Source organism: Giraffa tippelskirchi, chromosome 12 (genome assembly GCF_054371585.1).
Source record: "Giraffa tippelskirchi isolate mGirTip1 chromosome 12, T2T-mGirTip1v1.2.pri, whole genome shotgun sequence".
NCBI lineage: Eukaryota > Metazoa > Chordata > Mammalia > Artiodactyla > Giraffidae > Giraffa > Giraffa tippelskirchi.
Genome location: NC_137286.1, coordinates 123,477,865 through 123,500,412, shown reverse-complemented (window position 1 = coordinate 123,500,412; position 22,548 = coordinate 123,477,865). Strand labels below are relative to the sequence as shown.

At 35.4% G+C, this 22,548-nt stretch overlaps 1 long non-coding RNA gene across 2 annotated transcripts in view; it reads left to right on the top strand.

Annotated features, from left to right (window-relative positions):
* Positions 1 to 22,548, top strand: part of LOC145529438 (uncharacterized) — a 975,418-nt gene that overhangs the window by 608,579 nt on the left and 344,291 nt on the right. The window contains exon 5 of one of the 2 annotated variants that reach the window (XR_014071229.1): positions 13,075 to 13,118. This is a non-coding gene — a long non-coding RNA (uncharacterized LOC145529438). Of the gene's footprint in view, positions 1 to 13,074; positions 14,258 to 22,548 lie in introns of those variants that run through there. The other variant, XR_014071228.1, reaches the window with a different exon arrangement.

Genomic DNA, 22,548 nt, shown 5'->3' with positions numbered 1-22,548 from the left:
ATTTCACAAGTGACAGTACTTAAAGCTCCTGAGGTCATGGGATGATGGACACTTTGATTTTCAATTAAAGAGTCATTTAACATTTTCCCTCTAAAGCTATTTCCATCAGGAATCTTAAAATATTTCATGAGTTTTTGCAAAAAACAACTTTTCAGAAACTGTATTGAGCAATTAATCAAAAGGTAATATACTTAACTTCTAAGAATCACACCTTCACAGTTTTATTAAAGGAATGGTTGCATGCTACCAATAATTTAAGTGAAAAACCATACCATTTCAGTTAGTTGAGTATATGGATTTTATTTTTTCACTGTTATTTTGTGTTAGCTTTCTGGAATAACCACATTCTAAAATTGGTTATTCCAGGCCATGTATATCACATTAAAGCACTACATCACTATAATTGCTGGTGTGCTGCTGCTGCTGCTAAGTCGCTTCAGTCGTGTCCGACTCTGTGCGACCCCATAGACGGCAGCCCACCAGGCTCCACCGTCCCTAGGATTCTCCAGGCAAGAACATTGGAGTGGGTTGCCATTTCCTTCTCCAGTGCGTGAAAGGGAAAAGTGAAAGTGAAGTCGTTCAGTCGTGTCCGACTCTTAGCGACCCCATGGACTACAGCCTACCAGGCTCCTCCGTCCATGGGATTTTCTAGGCAAGAGTACTGGAGTGGGGTGCCAATGCCTTCTCCTATAATTGCTGGTGTAAGAGCTCTTAATTTCCTGACTCTCTGGACCTAATCATTGGCTTTATGCTTGTGAAGAGGTGTGTGTGTGTGAGTGTGTACAAGTGTGTCTTTTTCGTGAGCCTGGAAAGAAGCTTTGAGACATTTTGTATGCTGATATTCAAAGAGAGAAATTGGTTAAATTGCTAGCAGGAGGAAAACAAGAGAAAAGGAAAATGAAAAGAGGATTGAAATAATGTGGATACTGTCAGAGGAAACTGTACTGGATAGGTTACATAGACAAGGAAGATTTTTATCAACACTACTATAATAGAAGGAGACAGATTGAAGGCAACTTTGTTGAGACAAAGGTCAGGAAAGTTTTTTTAGCACTAGATGGACAGGTGAAAGATTACTGGAGGGCACTAGGGAAGAGGTTGTTGACTGGGATTAAGCCTACCGCTTGCTAATGTTTGCATATTGAAGTTAGACTAAGACCCTTCTCCAGAGCCTGGGAGGGGTACTGTCTTTTTTTTTTAATTTTTATTGGAGTATAGATGATTTACAATGTTGTGTTAGTTTCAGGTGTACAACAAAGTGAATACATAAATATACATTTATGTGTATATATATATCCATTCTTTTTCAGATTTTTCCCATATAGATTATTACAGAAAATCAATTAGAGTTCCTTGTGCTATATAGTAGGTTCTTATTAGTTATCTGTTTTATGTATAGTAGTGTTTATATCTTAATCCCAATCTTCAAATTTATCTCTTCCCCCACATTTCCAGTTTGGTAAAAATAAATTTGATATGAGATCTATGAGTGTGTTTCTATTTGTACATAAATTCACTTGTATTATTTCTTATTAGATTCCACTTGATAATTGTATTTCAAGGGACAGCTCACGTCCTGGAGAAAGACAGCTGTGGGTTGAAAAGCTGATGAGAGACTGGGAGAAAAACTTATGTTTCAAAGGGACAATGAAAGAATTTACAGTTTTAAATTTTATAACATTAGTGTTCTAAGAAAAGGCAGGTCAGGGACCTAGAGGCAGGAAGATCAAGTTTAGTTCTAAGCTTGCTCATGCCTTGTTGAATGCTGTGCACAGTACTAGAAGTGAGGGGTAATAGGATTACCCTGAGAATTCAGAGTTCCTAGCACCTTGCTGAAAATTGAGCGTGACTGTTCAACTTCTTGTGATAGTCTGCATTCTCCTCTGGAAAGCACACACTAGGACTTCATGGGGTCACTCCTCAACCACCACATGAAGGAGCAGCAGCAGGAAACAACTGGACTGTGTTATTTGTACTCGCTTACTACTTAGTAGGGATTCCCAGATAGCTTAGTTGGTAAAGAAATCGCCTGCAATGCAGGAGACCCCGGTTCAATTCCTGGGTCAGGAAGATCTGCTGGAGAAGGGATAGGCTACCCACTCCAGTATTCTTGGGCTTCCCTCATGGCTCAGCTGGTAAAGAATCTGCCTGCAATGTGGGATCCCTGGGTTGGGAAGATCCCCTGGAAAAGGGAGTGACTACCCACTCCAGTATTCTGGCCTGGAGAATCCCATGGACTGTATAGTTCATGGGGTTGCAAAGAGTCAGACATGACTGAATGACTTTCACTTTCACTATTTAATACTTTAAGTACCCAACAAGTTTGAATGATTGGAGGAGAAAATACAGAATTCCAAGAGAGAATTATTTGGCTCCTCATCTGACAAGAAATAATAAAAACTGTTTGCTTGGGGAGGGAAATAGAATTAAGATGTGATACTTATACCTAATTACAGTGCCCATGGTTTTGCTGTTTGTTTTCATATTCGTTTTGCTAAGTTATGCCCCCGAATTGTCATTGTTCAAGTTCTTTATATGTGCAGAATTTCTTAAGGCTGACTTAATTTGACTATCTCAATATTTAAAGGGAAATAGTTATTGTTGCATTACATAAGTCAAATTTATTTTTTTATTTTTAAAGGAAAACACTAGTTTCATTAAATACTTTGGAGTAGATGATATGGAAAGTGTTCTAGTTCCATAGGTTGATTAAGAAAGTGAGACTGATGTGACATCATGAGAAAAAATACTGTTTTGTAACAGACCTATCCTTTGGAGAATGCATCATTGATTATTAATTTCTGTATTACATCAAGGGTTACTCAAGGATGGAAGATTTCATAGAACTAGAAAGCATATGAGTTATCATATCTCACAGGGCTATAAACTGTAAAACTCAAAAGTCAGTGTCCCAGGTATGTATTTATTTTTTACTTATATTTTTTATTAGGAATATATTTCTCATGACTCTAGTTTTAGAGTAACACTTCATTGAAAGTGAAGTGAAAAAGTGAAAGTGTTAATGGCTCCATTGTGTCTGAATCTACGATTCCATGGACTGTAGCCCACCAAGTTCCTCTGTCCGTGGAATTCTCCAGGCAAGAATACAGAATGGGTAGCCATTCTCTTTTCCAGCAGATCTTCCTGACCCAGAGGTCGAAACCTGGGTCTCCTGCATTGCAGGCAGATTCTTGACTGTGTCTGTGCCTCTAGGGAAGCCCAATACTATGTTAGTCATGCTATCAAAAGAAGAGATTATGGTTAAAATTCTGTATTATACAGGAAAACTGACAGTGATAAAAATAGTTTCAAAACTGTTATCTAATTGAGAAGAAATATAACATTTGCGAGTAAATTATGCATATTTTTTGTTGTTCTACATGAATTAGACCTGAAGAAACCCGCAATATCAAATAATTGTTTTAAATTATTATCAAAGGATTTTTAGAATCAATTAACTGGATAGATACTCTAAACATTCATTCAGGTACATAAAAAATGTTAAGATCACAACTGGTAGAAGCATTCCTAGCGTTACCAGTTGCAAACTTTGGTGAAAAGAGTCATACATTTTCCCAAAATACTAAATTAAAATATATGGAAAATTAATTCTCAGAAGGATATGATAAAGAAAGAATAAAGTAAACATGTATTATAGTTAGGTTGGTATAACAAATATCATGGATTATAAGAAATTATACCATAAAAACACACCAGCACTGAGAGAGGTAATTACTTTCTTCCTCATCACTGCTGGGACGAGTTATACTTTTTCACCTCTTCCCTCACTGGGCACCCCTTTTCAGGTTGTTTTGCTGATATTTTTCTATTCAAGGCCTCTGAATATTTAAGTGACTAAAGACAGTCCTCAGGACTTCTCTATTCTCAATATGATCTCTTGAGTTTCCACGTTCTAAACACTCTTAATTTTCTAATGACTCTCACATTTGCACTTCCAGCCCTTATTTTTCACCAGATTTTATTTTGATCCACTGCTCATAAAACATCAACTATCTAATAGGAGCCACATCAAAAAAAAAAAAAACTTTTAATTAATTATCCTCCACCAACTCTCTTCTCCCCTGTCATGGCTGATCTCAATAAGAAATCTAATCCACTATTTATTCCATCACTCCAAAATGCTTAGAGTAATACTTAACTGATCTCTCTTCCCTTGTCTCTCTCTCAGTCACACACTTTAATCATTTGTTGACAAAGCTAAAAAATTAATCCCTGTTACTCCTATAGGATTTTACTCTGGCTACTTACCTCGTGTCATTTTCCACCCTGTTTTCTTCACTCATTCTCTTCCAGTCTAATCAACATCTTTATTGTCCTTCTAACTTACCAACAAACACAAGTTTAGAGATGTTCTACTTTTTGTTTTCTGGGATACAGTTCTTTCAGATATTTTACAGTATGACTTCTTATGTTATTTGAGTCTCTGATCTATTATGCAACTCCTTAGAGATGCCTTCTCTACCTTTCCTATCCAAAATAACCCTCCTATCATGATTTTTTATTTTTTTATTTAATGTTATAAATTACTCATTTAATGTTGCTCAAGTAAGTGCTATGAATCTATGATAACTCTCTTGCATTTTATTGTATTTTGGTTTCTGTCTGTTGGTTTTGCTTCTATTTCTCCTTTAGAATGTAGGCTCTTGAGAGCAGGAACTTACTACAATGTTCTCAGTTGCCAGAACTGTGTCTGGTGAACTTAGCTGTGCCGTTAATGTTTGTTGAATGAATAAGTGAATGAATAGTAATAGAGAGAATGGTATAATATGAAAAAGAAATTTAGTTATGGATGTATACAACCTAATACTCTATCTACTGTAATTAGTTGTGCATGCATGCTAAGTTGCTTCAGTCATGTCCTACTTTGTGCAAGGTCCTCTGTCCATGGGATTCTCTAGGCAAGAATACTGGAGTGGGTTGCCATGCCCATCTCCAGGGGAATTTCCCTACCTAGGGTCCATCTCTTATGTCTCCTGAATTGCCAGGTGGGTATTTTACAACTAGTGCCATGTGGGGAGTCCTGTAATTGACTGTAGGTGAAGATATATCATCATAAAAAGGACTTCTAAATGTATTCTTTCTGTATAGATTGAGACTCATTTCACACTTTGCATTTAAACAGGCCTATAACCAATTATTCATTGCTTATCTACCTTTTCTTTTGCTTGCTGATTTGTAAACCTTCCTTATGTATGAAGAATATAACTTTTAACTGATCGCATATATTATAAATACATTTATCACTTTGTCCTTTGCATTTTAATTTTATATGAATTTTATATATAAAAACGTAATATACTCAGAATGCATTATATTTTTCCTTTAATGGCCTATGCTTTTTTATGACTAGTTTAGAAAACCTCTCCCAACTCAAAGGTTACTATTTTTTTTAAACCTTCATATTTTTTCTTCTTGTAATTTTTTTGGTTACTTATGTTAAAGCTTTGACACATTTGGCTTTATTTTTAATATAAGGAGTGAAGCAGGGCTTCTTGTTTTTCCTATGTATCCACTTTTTCCCACATAATTTCCCAATTCCTTTTCTTAATTTCATTTTTATTTCTGGATTTTTGACCCTGGAATCACTGCTATTAATATCTGCCTATTATATTAGAAACAAGAATGTAACATTAAATTAAATTGGAGTTTTTTAAAAAAAGATAGAATTTGAAGTGAGTTATCAGAATTCATTTTATGATGCAAAGAAAAATAGGGAAAATTGTAAAATATTGTACTTACAGCCTTCACCCTAAAAATTTAGTCTAACATTAAATATTTACAGGTAGAATGAAGGAACACATATTGCAATATCTTTACCAGTAGAGTTTATTGCTTTGTGTTGTCTTTTGAAATGTCTGAGTGAAAATATTTACATATTACTACTTACATATTACTACACAAAAAATTACATTTATGGTTCTATGTGGGATTTGGAGCTCTTCCCTCTATATTTGGTTCCAAATCTACAGCCAAACTGGTGAATAATCAGTTTTCTAAATTTCTCCCTTCCTCGTTTCTCCATAGGTACTCACTGAGGATTCTTTAGTAGATTTGAGCTTTGTGTCAGTTATAAAAGTATGAGAAATGCTATTAAAGGGTAGGAGAGAATCCATTCAGCTCTGCAAACTGGATTGCAGATAAGATCACTGAAAACAACCTCCCTAGTGACCTCATTTAGAGTGGTTTGCCTTGTTTTTACAAAAGAATGCACTTGAAAGAAAAGGAAGCCAGAATCTCAGGACATAATGAGATGGAACCAAGTGAAGAACTGTGGAGTGAAAGGAGTTGGATATCATGAAAAAAGAATGATGTTCTGACAGGAATATAGAGGAATATAGTAGAATATTTATTGGAAAAACCCAACCAGTGCTATACATTTTATACTGAAATGTATTCTTTTCTTTTTAATAGGAATAGAAATGTCTTTAGGTCTTCATAACATATAAACATACATATTAAAACATTGCATTTCATGAGCATCAATGTCTAAGTTTCTAGAAAAATGTATTTGCTCACACATTATTTCACTGTGGAACAGTGCCTTCGTGGGGTGCTGTGGGGTGCTGCCTTGAAAATATCCTTATCCTTACTAATTTAGCCTATTAAAAATGATAAATCAATTGTCAATGCTTAGACATTTCGCCATATCTATTTCCTTGCTGATTCCTTTATTTCTCCCACAGTTTTAGTAAGGATAACTATTTTATTATTTTTGCTTTTATTATCCCAGCTTTGTGTTTGTTTGAGGTGGGTCAGTGGTGCCTATTTGAAGTTTCTATTTGTAAGAATTTTTTGTGTGTGTATCCAATCTCCACTATAATCACCAGATCTAGTCAAAAAGACAGAAAGTTGAAAATATCAGTCAATGCAAATACTGCCATCTTTGGGAATATGATCATAACCAGAGGTGTTAGTGAAAGGAAATCTGGAGGCCCTTCGTCTTATGGGCCTCAGTTCTTGGTAAGGATTCAGAGAAGAATCTAAGGTCTTACCTGTTGCAAGAAAGTTTATTAACAATAAGGAAAGAAAGAACAGATCACAAAAATTAGACAGATTGAGTGACTGATCACACACAACAAGAGAATAGAGAGAACACCTCTAGAGAGAGGTGGGCCATGCCCAGGAAGGCAAATGGCCCTGGAAGGCGGGTACAGAGTTTTTAAGGCAGGGTCATTTGCATAGTCCAGGGGGTCATTGATTGACAGCTGTAGGTTATATAACAAGATGCTCTATCTCATATGTCCTTCTCATAATTCAGTCTGTTATAATTAGATGTATTCATGGAATATTTATGAATAGTTGAGTCCAATGGTAGCCAAAGATTACCTTAGTACAGGATAGTGTAAGTCGTCCCCTGGAGAAGTGATAGGCTACCTACTCCACTATTCATGGGTTTTCCTGTTGGCTCAGACTGTTAAGAATCTGCCTGTAATGTGCGAGACCTGGGTTCGACCCCTGAGTTGGGAAGATCTCCTGGAGGAGAGCATGGCAACCCACTCCAGTACTCTTGCCTGGAGAATCCCCATGAACAGAGGAGCCTGGTGGGCTACAGATTATGTGGTCACAAAGAGTCAGACACAACTGAATAATTCAGCACAGCACAGTGTAAGGTGTGTGTATGTACTGGAGTAGGGAAAGTCCAACCACTTGTCTGATGGGGAGTTTTTATGGCCCCCCTGATTATTTTTAGAGTACTGGTGGAAGTATTAGGAGCAGGGCTGGTAAATTGCTTGGTGGGATTAGGCAGCTATTGGATGGTTACCTGAAGGGGTCACCTCTCATTGCTTTCAGCTAACTTCCTGCCTATCAGAGAGGTCTTCAAGGACCAAGGACCTGAGACTTGTTTCCTTGTAAAGAAGAAAACTGAGGCCCAGAGGCCAGAACTGACTTGCTCAAAGTCACAGAGCAAGTTTATATCAGAACCAAGACCAGAACACCGGGTCCTTAGCCTTAATGATATGCTTAAAAGAAAAGGACATTCAAGTTATCTTCTAGCCCAACTACTCTGGTCCTGTAACACAACTTCTCCTTTTCTCCTTCTGCTAGAACAGACCTCAGTTGATCATACAAATCACCAGTGACCTCCTGCTCTTTGACCAAACATGCCAGGTCTCCCTTCTGTACCTGTCATCTGCCCCTGACACTGTGGCTCACTTTTTCTGTGGCAGCATGAACCCCTCCTCCCTATTTTATCCACATTTCATTCTGTCTCACATATAAAAGGGAAAAAAAAAGTAACACATTTATAGTTATATGTAGTAAGGTGATCTGAGACCACCTTACCTGCCTCCTGAGAAATCTGTATGCAGGTCAAGAAGCAACAGTTAGAACTGGACATGGAACAACAGACTAGTTCCAAATTGGGAAAGGAATACTCAAGGCTGTATATTGTCACCCTGCTTATTTAACTTATATGCAGAGTACATCATGCAAAATGCCAGGCTGAATGAAGCACAAGCTGGAATCAAGATTGCTGGGAGAAATATCTATAACCTCAAATACACCCTTATGGCAGAAAGTGAGGGAGAACTAAAGAGTCTCGTGATGAAAGTAAAAGAGGAGAATAAAAATTTGACTTAAAACTCAACATTCAAAAAACTAAGATCTTGGCATCTGCTCCCATCACTTCATGGCAAATAGATGGGAAACAATGGAAACAGTGAGAGACTTCATTTTTCTGGGCTCCAAAATCACTGTGGATGGTGACTGCAGCCATTAAATTAAAAGATGCTTGCTCCTTGGAAGAAAAGCTATGACCAACCTAGACAGCATATTAAAAAGCAGAGACATTACTTTGCAAAAGAAGGTCCATCTAGTCAAAGCTATGGTTTTTCCAGTAGTCATGAATGGATGTGAGAATTGGACTATAAGGAAGACTGAGTGCCAAGAATTGATGCTTTTGAGCTATGGTGTTGCAGACTCTTGAGAGTCCCATGGACTGGAAGAAGATCCAACCAGTCCATCCTAAAGGAAATCAGTCCTTAATATCCATTGGAAGGACTGATGGTAAAGCTGAAACTCCAATACTTTGGCTACCTGATGCGAAGAACTGACTCATTGGCAAAGACCCTGAGCTGGGAAAGATTGAAGGCAGGAGAAGAAGGGAATGACAGAGGATGAGACGGTTGGATGGGATCACCGATTCAATGGACATGAATGTGAGCAAGTTCCAGGAGTTGGTGATGGACAGGGAAGCCTGGCATGCTGCAGTCCATGGTGTCACAGAGTCACATGACTGAGCAACTGAACTGAACTGATGGACAAAACGTTCTTTCAGTTGTTAAGTAAAAATAAAAGACAAATTATTCATTTTCACCTAGAACTTTATTGAATGACACATATATCATTTTGTTTCTCTGCCATTTTTCAGGCAACTGCATATTTCCACCTTCACAAAACTTTTTTTTTTAAGCTTTTTGAGCAAAGAACTATTCTAGGTACCTTTTACAGTTTTCCATGGGATTTGAATTTTTTCCATTAAGAGAATGGCCATGGGAGGGTGCAATGTTTGGTGAAGTAATAAAACATTATATGCCTAAAACGTTGCTTTCTTTTTTTTGACTTCAATATAAAAATAGCTACACCAAAGTCCATCAATTTTGATTTTTTTTAAAAAACTGCTCACTGATATGACAGCTGTCACAATACAGTCTAACAAAATTGTTTTGGATGAAATTAAAGACAACTAATCTCTACTAAAAACATCTTATGGAAAAAACTGAATGAACATTTTGGCCAAGCCAATAAATTAATATGTACATAGATGGTTGAAATTATTTATGATTTTATAATTATTTAAGAATTATTAATCATGAACACTAATAGTATTTTGAAATGCAGAAAAACAGAGAAAGAGGCATTCAGGTGACTGTAATAAAAGAGACTACAAAAAAAATACTGATAGTTTAATATCTTGGATCAATAGTCCTTTTCCAGTAGTGTCACAAGGAAATATCATTTTTAAAAATATCAACAAAAGTAAATGAGCACCTGCTTGTTTACTCAGTGACAAAAAAACTCACCATTAATCTAATAAACAGCAGTCCCCTAGGCTGGAAAACTTATTTAAAATCTTTCTGAGGCAAATATCTTTTCATGTTCATAAATCACTCTTTTGAACTCCATTTGAACTCAAATTAACATAAAAATATTGAGATGAACACTGTTTTATGACTTTCATGTGTGAAGTGTCTTATCTGGATATTTCAATTTGATTGTCATTTCATATACTTGTATTTTAGTAGCATTTGACATAATTTTAATCAACAGTAAAATTATGAGCCTTTTCTTCACCTGAGTTTTGGGTTTGGATCAGCTTGTTGTGTTTTTTCTTTAAAGACATGCTTTCTTTAGTCCTTCAGATTTTTATTCTCAGTATTATGATAGTTCTTAAGTTTCTCAATGTTACTTCTTGTAAAATACAAATATTTGCTTAATTTTTACTATTTTATTTGAATCAACACTTCATAATAGATTATCACATGTATGTAGAAAATGAAAATTGCAATGTTTGTGCTTCTGATAGAGTATTATATGAATCAGATGCTGAAATTAGGAAAATATGTTTATTTCCACTTTATACAGCACCGATTTATATTAATACTAGTACAGGAAAAATTTTATTCTTTGAGTTTTTGAAATTAAATTATAATTTATTGAGATAAATGGGTTCATACCATATTGCATATATGTGTACATATGTAGACATATATAAACCACATATATGTGTAATGGCTGAATGAAAGTGACTAGGATCAGTGATGTAACAATACAAGATATTTCCTTTAAAAATAAATGATGTTGTTATAAATTTTATATATAATTGCATATACGTAACTGTAATTATAAAATTTAAAATATATGTGCATGGATATGTATCAATTAAATGATGCATATAGTATATAAAATAGGTCATCATTTTGAAACACAGATGCATTCAGTGAAGTCATTTTGTGACTTTCAGTTGGATAAAACATATTCACAACAGTGGTTTCAGAACTGGCTTAGTTGCAGAAACTTGGATTACACCACATTTTCTCTGAAACTTGAGTGAACAGTAATGGCTGCCATGGTGCTTCACTCCTGAGGTTCATTTATACTTTTATGTGGCTGCAGTATCAATACTTAAAGACACCTGGCTCAGCTGTCTTCATTGGTTTAAATGGACATTACATCATCAATTTTCAAATCAAAATAAATCAAGCATAGCTGTTGTTGAAAATCCATCTCTTTTCAGTCTCAGCTGTCATTTATACATTCTGCATGAACTATAAGATTTATAGAATTTCTTTTGATATTTGATACTCATACTGACTCTTGTATATTATAGATGATTAGAACACAAATATAAAAGTTTAATAGTAAATGTATAGTGTTTTTACCAAATTAGTACTTTAAAATCATTTTTTATTACTAATATGTTTACAGGATTTATACCTTACTACACCTTCTTTACTCTCTCTCTCTCACACACAGACACACATGCATATAGACACAAACACAACCATAACACACATTTTATTTTTCAAAATGTGGTGGTCTTTTTTTTTGAAAATAGACTCATACTCTAGACATTTATATGAAATTCATTTGTTTTACCTGACACTATACTAGATATACTTAAACCTCAGTCTAATTCTGTTGATTAAAAATATATTAAGAAATCTATTAAATACTTGTATATCTAAATGTACACATATTCTGTGTATATTGTGTATGTATATGTGTATAATTGTATAAATGATTTTAGGTAAATAAGCTTATACTATGTGATGATATACTGGATTTTCTTAGCTATTTTCCTCATATTAAGTTGTCTCCCATTTCTTCCTATTTTCTTGACTCTTCTCTTATTCACCATTCCCCACTACCTCTATCTGGATGGTTATCTTTCTATGCTCTTTCTATGCACTTACAACTGCTGATCGCAAGGGAGAAGCTCAGATCTGCATTTATCATACAGCATCTGGATAAGAGACTATCAGTGAGAGGCTCTTGCATGCTATTTGGAAGAGTGAAGAATAACAGAGCCCATTATTCTTTAGATGCAGGTGTAGAAAGACTTGTAGAAAGGCATAAAATGCACAGCTGCTTCCTCCTGAGTGTTTGTGGACCACCAGCTAAGGGATTCAGGCTCATAAAGAACTAGCAGCTTCTCTGATTGTGTAAGCCCCTTACTGAGATAACTGTAATACTTTCTATGTGGAATCCACAGAGTATCTTATGTTTTCAAGATGCCCACAAACATACACACAGGAATTTCATCATTGTTAGTTTTAAAATATATATTAGCAGCATGGGTTAGATTATAGCACTTCTCTTTATCTTATTTTTCTCACTAAGCCATTCCTCGTAAAAATCCTTCAACTCACTTGTTTCAGCTTTAATGTAAGAACTACAGAGTACAATATAGTTATAACATAATGTATACACTCATCCCTGTATTAATGGGTATTTAATTTCATTCACTTTTTTAAATGATTATTCAAAATTGCACATTGATCATCATTGTGCATATGCTTGCATCTTTGTCTTTTGAATTCTATGAATACATCCCAAATAATGGATACATGGTATGTGTATATGTATGAGGGTTTTTGTGGGATTTTCTGTATTTTAATAGATGTTGCAAGATTATTTCCATAAAAGTATAACCTTTCAAGTAAACACCAGGATCAATGAAATGCATATGTTTCTTTATTCCCACACTCATTACTAGTTTTTTTCTGTTTTAACTTTACCCAGTAAGTATAATAGATGTGATTGATATCTCATCCTCAGTTTATTTCTATGACTAATTGTTACTCTGAATATATTTTAATATTAGTTAGCAACTTGTCTGTTCAGTGAAATTTCTCTGTATTATTTTTCCTTTTGTGTTTTTTCTTTTTTGTGAATATTTAAACGTTTTTTATGATAGTTTTAAATATAATCCTTCCTCTGCAACTAACATTGCAATTTGTAAACTAAAGTATTTGCTTTTGATTTTTTCATGTTCTGTTCTAGATAACCATGAATATAAAGAAATTTATTTATACTATTTTTTTTTTACAGCTTCTGGATTATCACGGATAAGATCTTCACTACCCTGAGACTGGGTAAGTCATCCTTTAAAGCTTTTTAATGTTTAATATTATATTGATTTCCAGCTTGTAAATAGGTCTTTTGGAAAGTAGAAATGTGATATTAACACACCAAGAAAGTTGAAATAAGGTGTAAGGACAGAATACACTGAATATATTCATAGAAACACACAGGTCTTAGCTATTCATATCAGAATTATATTCCTATAGAGAATACAGTGTCTGTTTGTTATCATGAAAATATCTTGAAAATATAAAATAAGAAATTTTTAGTAACTGTGTTGTTGGAAGTGAAAGTGTTCTTTGCGACCACAGGGGTTATAGCCCGCCAGGCCCCTCTGTCCATGGAATTCTCCAGCCAAGAATACTGGAGTGGGTAGTCATTGACTTTTCCAGGGGATCTTCCCAACTCAGGGATCGAACTCAGGTCTCCCTGCACTGCAGGCAGATTCTTTACCATCTGAGCCACCAGGGAAGCCCAGTAACTATAGAGGAACACACAATTCTCCTGGATAAAACATATACAAAAAAGACCTAGTACAAATAGAGTATGTGTGACTTTGATGGGTAAAGTCAGTGTAGAGGAGAAAAATGGATACATTTCTGATTGGGAAAATTAGTGTAAATTTTATATCAGACTTCATTTTAAATTATATTATTTAATGTAAATGATATTATTTACATGTGTGTGTTCGTATGTACATGCATAACACACAGAGGCACAACAGTGTGTGTTTAGATAATGAGAACTCAATTGTAGCTCATTACTGCAAAAAAAGTTTGATTTTAGATGGAGATTTCCTAATAGAATATATGTTATGAAAAATATATTTCCTTACCTCTTTCTCTTAACCTGAAAACAGTATTTCACACTAGAACTATTTGATTTTCCAGGTTTCAAATTGATGTCACCAATTACTCAATTTCAGATGATTTAGAAAATATTTGCTTTTAGATACAATTTTAAACATAATTCTCTTTAAAATATGACTTAAATAATTAAATCATAATGAGTATTAGTTATTGGTGCAATAAAATAGATACCTCTTTCAGTTCAGTTCAGTCGCTCAGTCGTGCCCAACTCTTTGCGACCCCATGAACTGCAACATGCCAGTCCTCCCTGTCCATCACCAACTCCTGGAGTTTACCCCAACTCATATCCATTGAGTCAGTGATGCCATCTAACCATCCCATCCTCTGTCGTCCCCTTCTCCTCCAGCCTTCAATATTTCCCAACATCAGGGTCTTTTCAAATGAGATAGCACTTCATGTCAGGTGGCCAAAATATTGGAGTTTCAACTTCAACATCAGTCCTTCCAATGAACACCCAGGACCGATTTCCTTTAGGATGGACTGGTTGGATCTCCTTGCAGCCCAAGGGACTCTCAAGAGTCTTCTCCAATACCACAGTTCAAAAGCATCAATTCTTCAGCACACAGCTATCTTTAGCATCCAGCTCTCACATCCATACATGACTACTGGAAAAACCATAGCCTTAACTAGATGGACCTTTGTTGACAAAGTAAGGTCTCTGCTTTTTAATATGCTGTCTAGGTTGGTCATAATAATTTCATGGCTGTAGTCACCATCTGCAGTAATTTTGGAGCCCCCTAAAATAAAGTCTCTCACTGTTTCCCCATCTATTTGCCATGAAGTGATGGGACTGGATACCATGATCTTAGTTTTCTGAGCATTGAGCTTTAAGCCAACTTTTTCACTCTCCTCTTTCACCTTCATCAAGAGGCTCTTTAGTTCTTCTTCAATTTCTGCTATAAGGGTGGTGTCATCTGCAAATCTGAGGTTATTGATATTTCTCCTGGCAATCTTGATTCCAGCTTGTGCTTCCATCAGCCCAGTGTTTCTCATGATATACTCTGCATATAAGGTAAATAAGCAGGGTGACAATATACAGCCTTGAAGTACTCCTTTTCCTATTTGGAACCAGTCTGTTGTTCCATGTCCAGTTCTAACTGTTGCTTCCTGACCTGCATACAGGTTTCTCAAGAGGCATGTCAGGTGGTCTGGTATTCCTATCTTTTTCAGAATTTTCCACAGTTTATTGTGATCCACACAGTCAAAGGCTTTGGCATAGTCAATAAAGCAGAAATAGATGTTTTTCTAGAACTCTCTTGCTTTTTCGATAATCCAGCAGATGTTGGCAATTTGATCTCTGGCTCCTCTGCCTTTTCTAAAACCAGCTTGAACATCTGGAAGTTCACGGTTCATGTGTTGCTAAAGCCTGGCTTGGAGAATTTTGAGCATTACTTTACTATTGTGTGAGATGAGTGCAATTGTGTGGTAGTTTCAGCATTCTTTGGCATTGCCTTTCTTTGGGATTGAAGTGAAAACTGACCTTTTCCAGTCCTGTGGCCACTGCTGAGTTTTCCAAATTTGCTGACATATTGAGTGCAGCGCTTTCACAGCATCATATTTTAGGATTTGAAATAGCTCAACTGGAATTACATCACCTTCCTAGCTTTGTTCATAGTGATGCTTTCTAAGGCCCACTTGACTTCACATTCCAGGATGTCTGGCTCTAGGTGAGTGATCACACCATTGTGATTATCTGGGTGGTGAAGATGTTTTTTGTATAGTTCTTCTGTGTATTCTTGCCACCTCTTCTTAATATCTTCTGCTTCTGTCAGGTCCATACCATTTTTGTCCTTTTTTGAGCCCATCTTTGCATGAAATATTCCCTTGGCATGTCTAATTTTCTTGAAGAGATCTCTAGTCTTCCTGTTCTGTTGTTTTTCCTCTATTTCTTTGCATCGATCACTGGAGAAGGCTTTCTTATCTCTCCTTGCTATTCTTTGGAACTCTGCATTCAAATGGGTATATCTTTCCTTTTCTCCTTTGCTTTTCAGTTCTCTTCTTTTCACAGTATTTGTAAGGCCTCCTCAGACAGCCATTTTGCTTTTTTGCATTTCTTTTTTTGGGGATGGTCTTGATCCCTGTCTACTGTACAATGTCATGAACCTCTGTCCATAGTTCATCAGGCACTCTGTCTATCAGATCTAGTCCCTTAAATCTATTTCTCACTTCCACTGTATAATCATAAGGGATTTGATTTAGGTCATACCTGAATGGTTTAGTGGTTTTCCCCACTTTCTTCAATTTAAGTCTGAATTTGGTAATAAGGAGTTCCTGATCTGAGCCACAGTCAGTTCCCGGTCTTGTTTTTGCTGACTGTACAGAGCTTCTCCATCTTTGGCTGCAAAGAATATAATCAGTCTGATTTCAGTGTTGACCATCTGGTGATGTCCTTGTGTAGAGTCTTCTCTTGTGTTGTTGGAAGAGGGTATTTGCTATGACCAGTGTGTTCTCTTGGCGAAACTCTATTAGCCTTTGCCCTGCTTCATTCTGTACTCCCAGGCCAAATTTGCCTGTTACTCCAGGTGTTTCCTGACTTCCTACTTTTGCATTCCTGTCCCCTATAATGAAAAGGACATATTTTTTGGGTTTTAGTTCTAAAAGGTCTTATAGGTCTTCATAGAACCGTTCAAGTTCAGCTTCTTTAGCGTTACTGGTCAGGGCATAGACTTGGATTACTGTGATATTGAATGGTTTGCCTTGGAAACAAACAGAGATCATTCTGTTGTTTTTGAGATTGCATCCAAGTACTGCCTTTCGGACTCTTTTGTTGACTATGATGGCTACTCCATTTATTCTAAGGGATTCTTTTCCACAGTAGTAGATATGATGGTCATCTGAGTTAAATTCACCCATTCCAGTCCATTTTTGTTCATCAAGAAAAGGCTGGACAAATTGGAAAAAGCACCTTTAGGGGGGTTATAAGAGAAATTTACATTCCAGGGAAAACCTTCACCCCAAAATTATAGGAGAAAAGTATACTTAGAGAGAGATACAGCAACTGCTTACATGACTGAATTTCCGGAGGTTAAGTATGGGTTCGAGTGGCAGTGTGAAACTGCTAGGGGCCATCACATAGTCTCATGGGCTTTTCCTCCAGGGATTCACCAGGTTCTTGGGATCCTCACTCCCAAGAAATACCCCGCATGATGTTGGACCTGAAAGGGAAAGAGTGACCATTGTGAAACATACCTAGAATTTTCTCTATAGCAAGGATCTGCACTACAGGAATAGAACAGATTTTGCCAGAGCACAATTCTGAAAACTAAAGAAAGTCAGGGGTGTAGGAAATTTATCACACTCAAACTCTTTCCAGCCTTCCTGTCAAACCTAAAAGAAGAAGAAAACACAAATAGTCAAAAAGGAGCATGGCCTCAAGGAAATGGACTGGGAAATATATAGACAGTAAAAGGAGTCTGAGACAGAAGGGAATAAAATGTATGTGAGCAAGGGAAGAGGCAGATTCTCATAACAGCCACAGGTCTAAGACATGGAACCATTAAGTTCTGAGCAAGACTGAAGGAGTCTAACTGAAAGAGTATAGACACCCTCACATACTACATCACCATGTCAAGGTAGCTCCAGTGTAACAGTGCATTTCAGCTAAAAGAGCTGTAAGACACAAACTCCACCTGAACATTAGTTTATAGGGAAGTCCATCAATTTACAAAAGAAATACTGAAAAAAAAAAAAAAAGCACCATGCAAAGAGACACAGCTATCTTGAAAACAAGACTCAGATATGATAGTGGTGTTGGAATAATCAGTCAAGAATATCATGATTAATATGTTTTGAGCTGTAATGGAAAGAGTAGACAACAGTCAAAATTGTGGATAATGCAAGCAAAGTTAGAAACTCTAAGAAGTAAAAAAAAAAAGTGTTAGAAATTAAACAAAAAAATGTAACAGAAATTAAGAATGCCTTCAGTGATTAAGTGGTAAACTCAACACAGCCAAAAAAATATCACCAAACTTGAATACAAATCACTGAAGTCACAAACTAGAGTGGAAAGAGAACGAAAAATGAATAGCAAAGTCGAATAGAAGACAAAGGACTGTGGGACAGTATCAAAGAGTGTAACCACCAAAAGAATAAGAGAAAGAGAATGAAGAAATATTTAAAGAAATAGTATTAGACAGTTTTGCATAGTTAATACCAGATACTGAACTAAATATGCCAGAAGCTTTGGATGCACCAAATATAACAAATACCAGTAAGTCTGTAAAAAAGACTATCATATTAAGGCGATAGAAAACTTCAAAAAGAAAATCTTGAAGGAAGCCAAATAATTAAAAAAATGCCTTATAGAGGAACCACAACTACAGCAGAATTTTCATCAGAAACATGCAAGTAAAAATACAAGAATGAAATAGTTAAGAGGTCAGTAGGAGTTGTGGGAGACACCAATCTAGAATTCTATATCAACAGATAGTATCCTTTAAAACAAAACTGAGAGAATTCATTACCAGAAAATTTATCCTTAAAGAAATGTTAGTAGAAAATATTTAGGCAGAATAGAAATGAAGTAGATTAGAATCTTGGATCTATATAATGAAAGGAAGAGCATCGGAAAAGGAATATTGAAGGTAAAACACATCTTTTATATTTTATATTTTTCATTGACCTAAAAATAAGAGATTGTTTTAAGCAATATTATTGACAACAAGTGGCTCAGTGGTAAAGAATCTGCCTGCCACTTCAGGAGACACAGGTTCAATCCATGGGTCTGGAAGATCCACGGAGAAGGAAATGGCAACCCACTCCAGTATTCTTGTCTGGAAAATCTTGTGGTTAGAAGAGTCTGGCAGGCTACAGTCCATACAGTTGCAAAAGAGTTGGATGTGATTTAATAACTAACCAACAATAACAAATTGACAATGTATTATATGATTTAAGAAGCAGTGTCTCAAGGAATGGAAGGGAGAAACTGAGAGGACTCTGTTAGAAAGTACCTTCTAAAATATGTACTACATATGATGCGAAATAATTTTATTTGATGATAAATTTACTTTAAATGTTCATTTTAAACTAGTGGATAACCACAGACATTTCTTTTAAAGATGCATAGTTGACATTCTAAGAGAGAAGATAAAATGGAACAATATAAAATGCTCAATTAAAACAGAAGGCAAGAAAAAAGAAATAAAAAGACAGTAATGATGCAAAAGAGTTATAAAGATACTTATCCAAATATATCAATAATCATTTAAATAAATCAGGGAAGCTTAAAACATCAGTTTAGAGAAATTTATCTATGATTATATTCACATTTTGGGGAAATGGAAATACATAAGAATAAATTACAGTGTATTCAAGGCTAGGGAGCTTACACATATTTCCTATGTCATAAAGGGATAACAAATATCAAAGGCAATTCTCATGTCCAGGGAATCTTCAACCACTAAACTAAAATTTATATCTCAAACTAGATTTCTTAGACGAGCCTAGACTTTATAAAGTTGGCGATTTGCTAACATGTTGAGGTCTGAACACCAAAGGTCCCTATTTACCCATGCTTTTGACTTAAGCAGAGGTAGAACTTGTTTATTCCTAACTTTGTTTATATCTTTCTTAGTAAGAAGGGAATATACTCATGTAATTTTGAACCATGACCCAGTAAATTTTCCTTCATTAAATAGTACTTGGATTTAATATACACTGACACATAGAGAATCTCTAGGCTTGGTGCAGGCTGGGTACTGATTATCACTAATGAATATAAGATTTCACAAGTGACTGGAAAACCATACTTAGTATAGCATTGCTGGAGACTTTTGTGAGAAGATTAAGTATAAACAATATGCACAATGACTTCAGGTGAAATGGCAAAGCATGATTAAACATGTTTAATAAGAAGAGGTAAAAATCTTAAAATGGGTTAAAGCTACCAAGATATGTTAATGATTGTTATCCATGCTATGTATCTATTATTCACACATATATGTATCTAAGGCTTATGCATGCATTTGTATGTCTTAATGCAAAATACTTATGTGAAAACTTGAGAAATACTTGACACACAAAGTGGAAGTCTTACAATTAATATTTTATGAACCTTTAAAGTCTCATAATTTCTACAGTTATAAAAATTAACATTCCTACCTAGACTAAGTCAGAAAAATAGCTCTTTAGTCGATGCTGAAATTTCTTGGAAATAGTAAAAGAGCATAATCTTTTCTTTTCTGAAATACATCATTAAGATTTATTTAAAAAGGAATATTCAATCAGATTTAATTTGCTTCAAGAGGCAGACAAGGAGCCTCGTTAGTTTTTCGTACATAATGTCAGTTTCATCTAAGCCACTATCTTTCAAGGGTCATAAAAGGAGAAGGTATTTAATGTAGGGGAGTGCTTCTTGTAACAATACTGAGACTAACCACTTTCTGTATACGAGACACTGTTCTCTGAGTGTTTTAATTCCTTTAATCCTCACAAAAGCTTTATGACATAGTGATTTGTTTGAAGACTTGAGCACCCAATGTAATGGTAGAACTGGGATTCCACTTTTGAGTCCAGAGACTGCTGTTTTAACCAACCTTCTGTCCAGTAATGCTTCCTCCCTTCCAGTTCCTGTTTCTTCATACTGCATCTAACTGCGTGTGACTAAAATTCACCTAAGACTTTAAAATTATGGTTCAACATATAGATTAGGGAAGACTTATTTTCCAAGAATGCTGCTGCTGCTGCTAAGTCGCTTCAGTCGTGTCCGGCTCTGTACAACCCCATAGACGGCAGCCCACCAGGCTCCCCCGTCCCTGGGATTCTCCAGGCAAGAACACTGGAGTGGGTTGCCATTTCCTTCTCCAGTGCATGAAAGGGAAAAATGAAAGTGAAGTCGTTCAGTCGTGTCCGACTCTTGCGACCCCATGGACTGCAGCCTACGAGGCTCCTCCGTCCATGGGAGTTTCCAGGCAAAAGTACTGGAGTGGGGTGCCATTGAGAATAAGGAGTCTGTATTTCTTCTTCTGAATAACAGAAATAATATGTGGACTTTAAAACTTGTTTTAATGCATTTTCAATCAAAATGTTTGCTTACTATTTGATTTGGTATACATTTCATGCTGTTTTGAAATAGAATTTGTCATGTTTGGTAGAATACCGTGATTCAATATTATGAAAGGTCATATTCATAAATGTCCTAATGTTAGTAAAAGCTAAAGTTAAAAAAATTATCTTAGCCAAACCTTTATAGAGAAAGTTTGAAATGGATTTCCAATTAATACTTGAAAGGTCAGACAACACAGATGACTTTTTGCTGCCAGGTTAAACATGACAGAAAAATAAAAGGAAAGAATCTTTTAGAATAGCTTAAATATGTCATTTCAATTTAGTACTTTATTTCTTGTAACAAACTAAAGTTATATCCTGAAAAGGTTAATAAATCTTATTTTAAGAACCTATATTTTTACTTGTGATCAAGTGAAATAAATAGATGGAAAGGTGGTGTTTTTTAAAAAATCAATAAAAAGTCACAAAGTAGTTTCCTATGTGATCCTGTTGCATGGGGAATCTTAGAAAGTAAAAATAAATAAATAAGCTAGTCAGGTGGATTTGGGAAGGCAGAGAGTTAATGTGACTGATACAAATCATCATGGCACACTAGAGACTTCTAATCATGAGGCTAATTACTTTTCTGGCTGTTTCTAATCCCCTGATTTGTTTGATGAGAAGCACTGGTTGTGAAGTAATGTTTGGGGACATAGACTTGTCTGTTCTAAAAGTCAGTTGATTTGAGCAGGAAAAGTCCCTTGGAGATTCTCAAATGGTTGAGAGAAATACTGAGTATCTATCACATGTAAATATATGGATATGAATTGAATGGGAAAATGGAAGCTATAGATTCTGAAACAAGTTTATCTAAACTACAAAGACTAATACTTAATTAAAATGGATTAGGATTTATCCAGGACTTTTCAAGGCAAAATAAGCAAACTAAGGAAGATCTTTATGAATAAATAAAGAATGGAGGTTAGGTAACTATTTATAGAAAGTAGACAAGCATGTGAAAAATCAGTGAATTTCCAAGTCAAAGTAAAGCAATCATGTAGTTGAAAAACACATGAATGAATAGATAGCAGGGTCAAGGCCTTCTAGCTATTTTGAAGACCAAGAGCTGAGTTTATCAAGAGATTTATAAATTGCATTTCAGTGAAATGCCACAAGATTTTACCAACAGCTGCCATGTGTAAGTCCCTCCTAGGTTTAAAGAAGCAATGGCTTAAAGAAAAATACTTCTTGGAGAAATGTGAGGTATCGAAGGGAAGACCAAAAATATGACTTATTTGATATTCACAAAGACAAACCATATTTAATTTTAGTTTTTGTATCAATATCTGTCTGTGAAAGAAAAGGATTACATATTCTGTAGCTACCATTTTGCTTCCTTAAAATGTTACATGTTTAGAAATTTAATATGTTAAATTTTACTTATGATGCATTAAATGATACTTTAAGTAATAATTGTCAATACTCTAGGAAATATCTTTTTCATTGATTTTTTACAAGCAACCAAAAAGGAAAGATTTTCACAAGTTAATGGATTCAGTAAGCAGTAGGGTATTTGTAACCCTTTCCT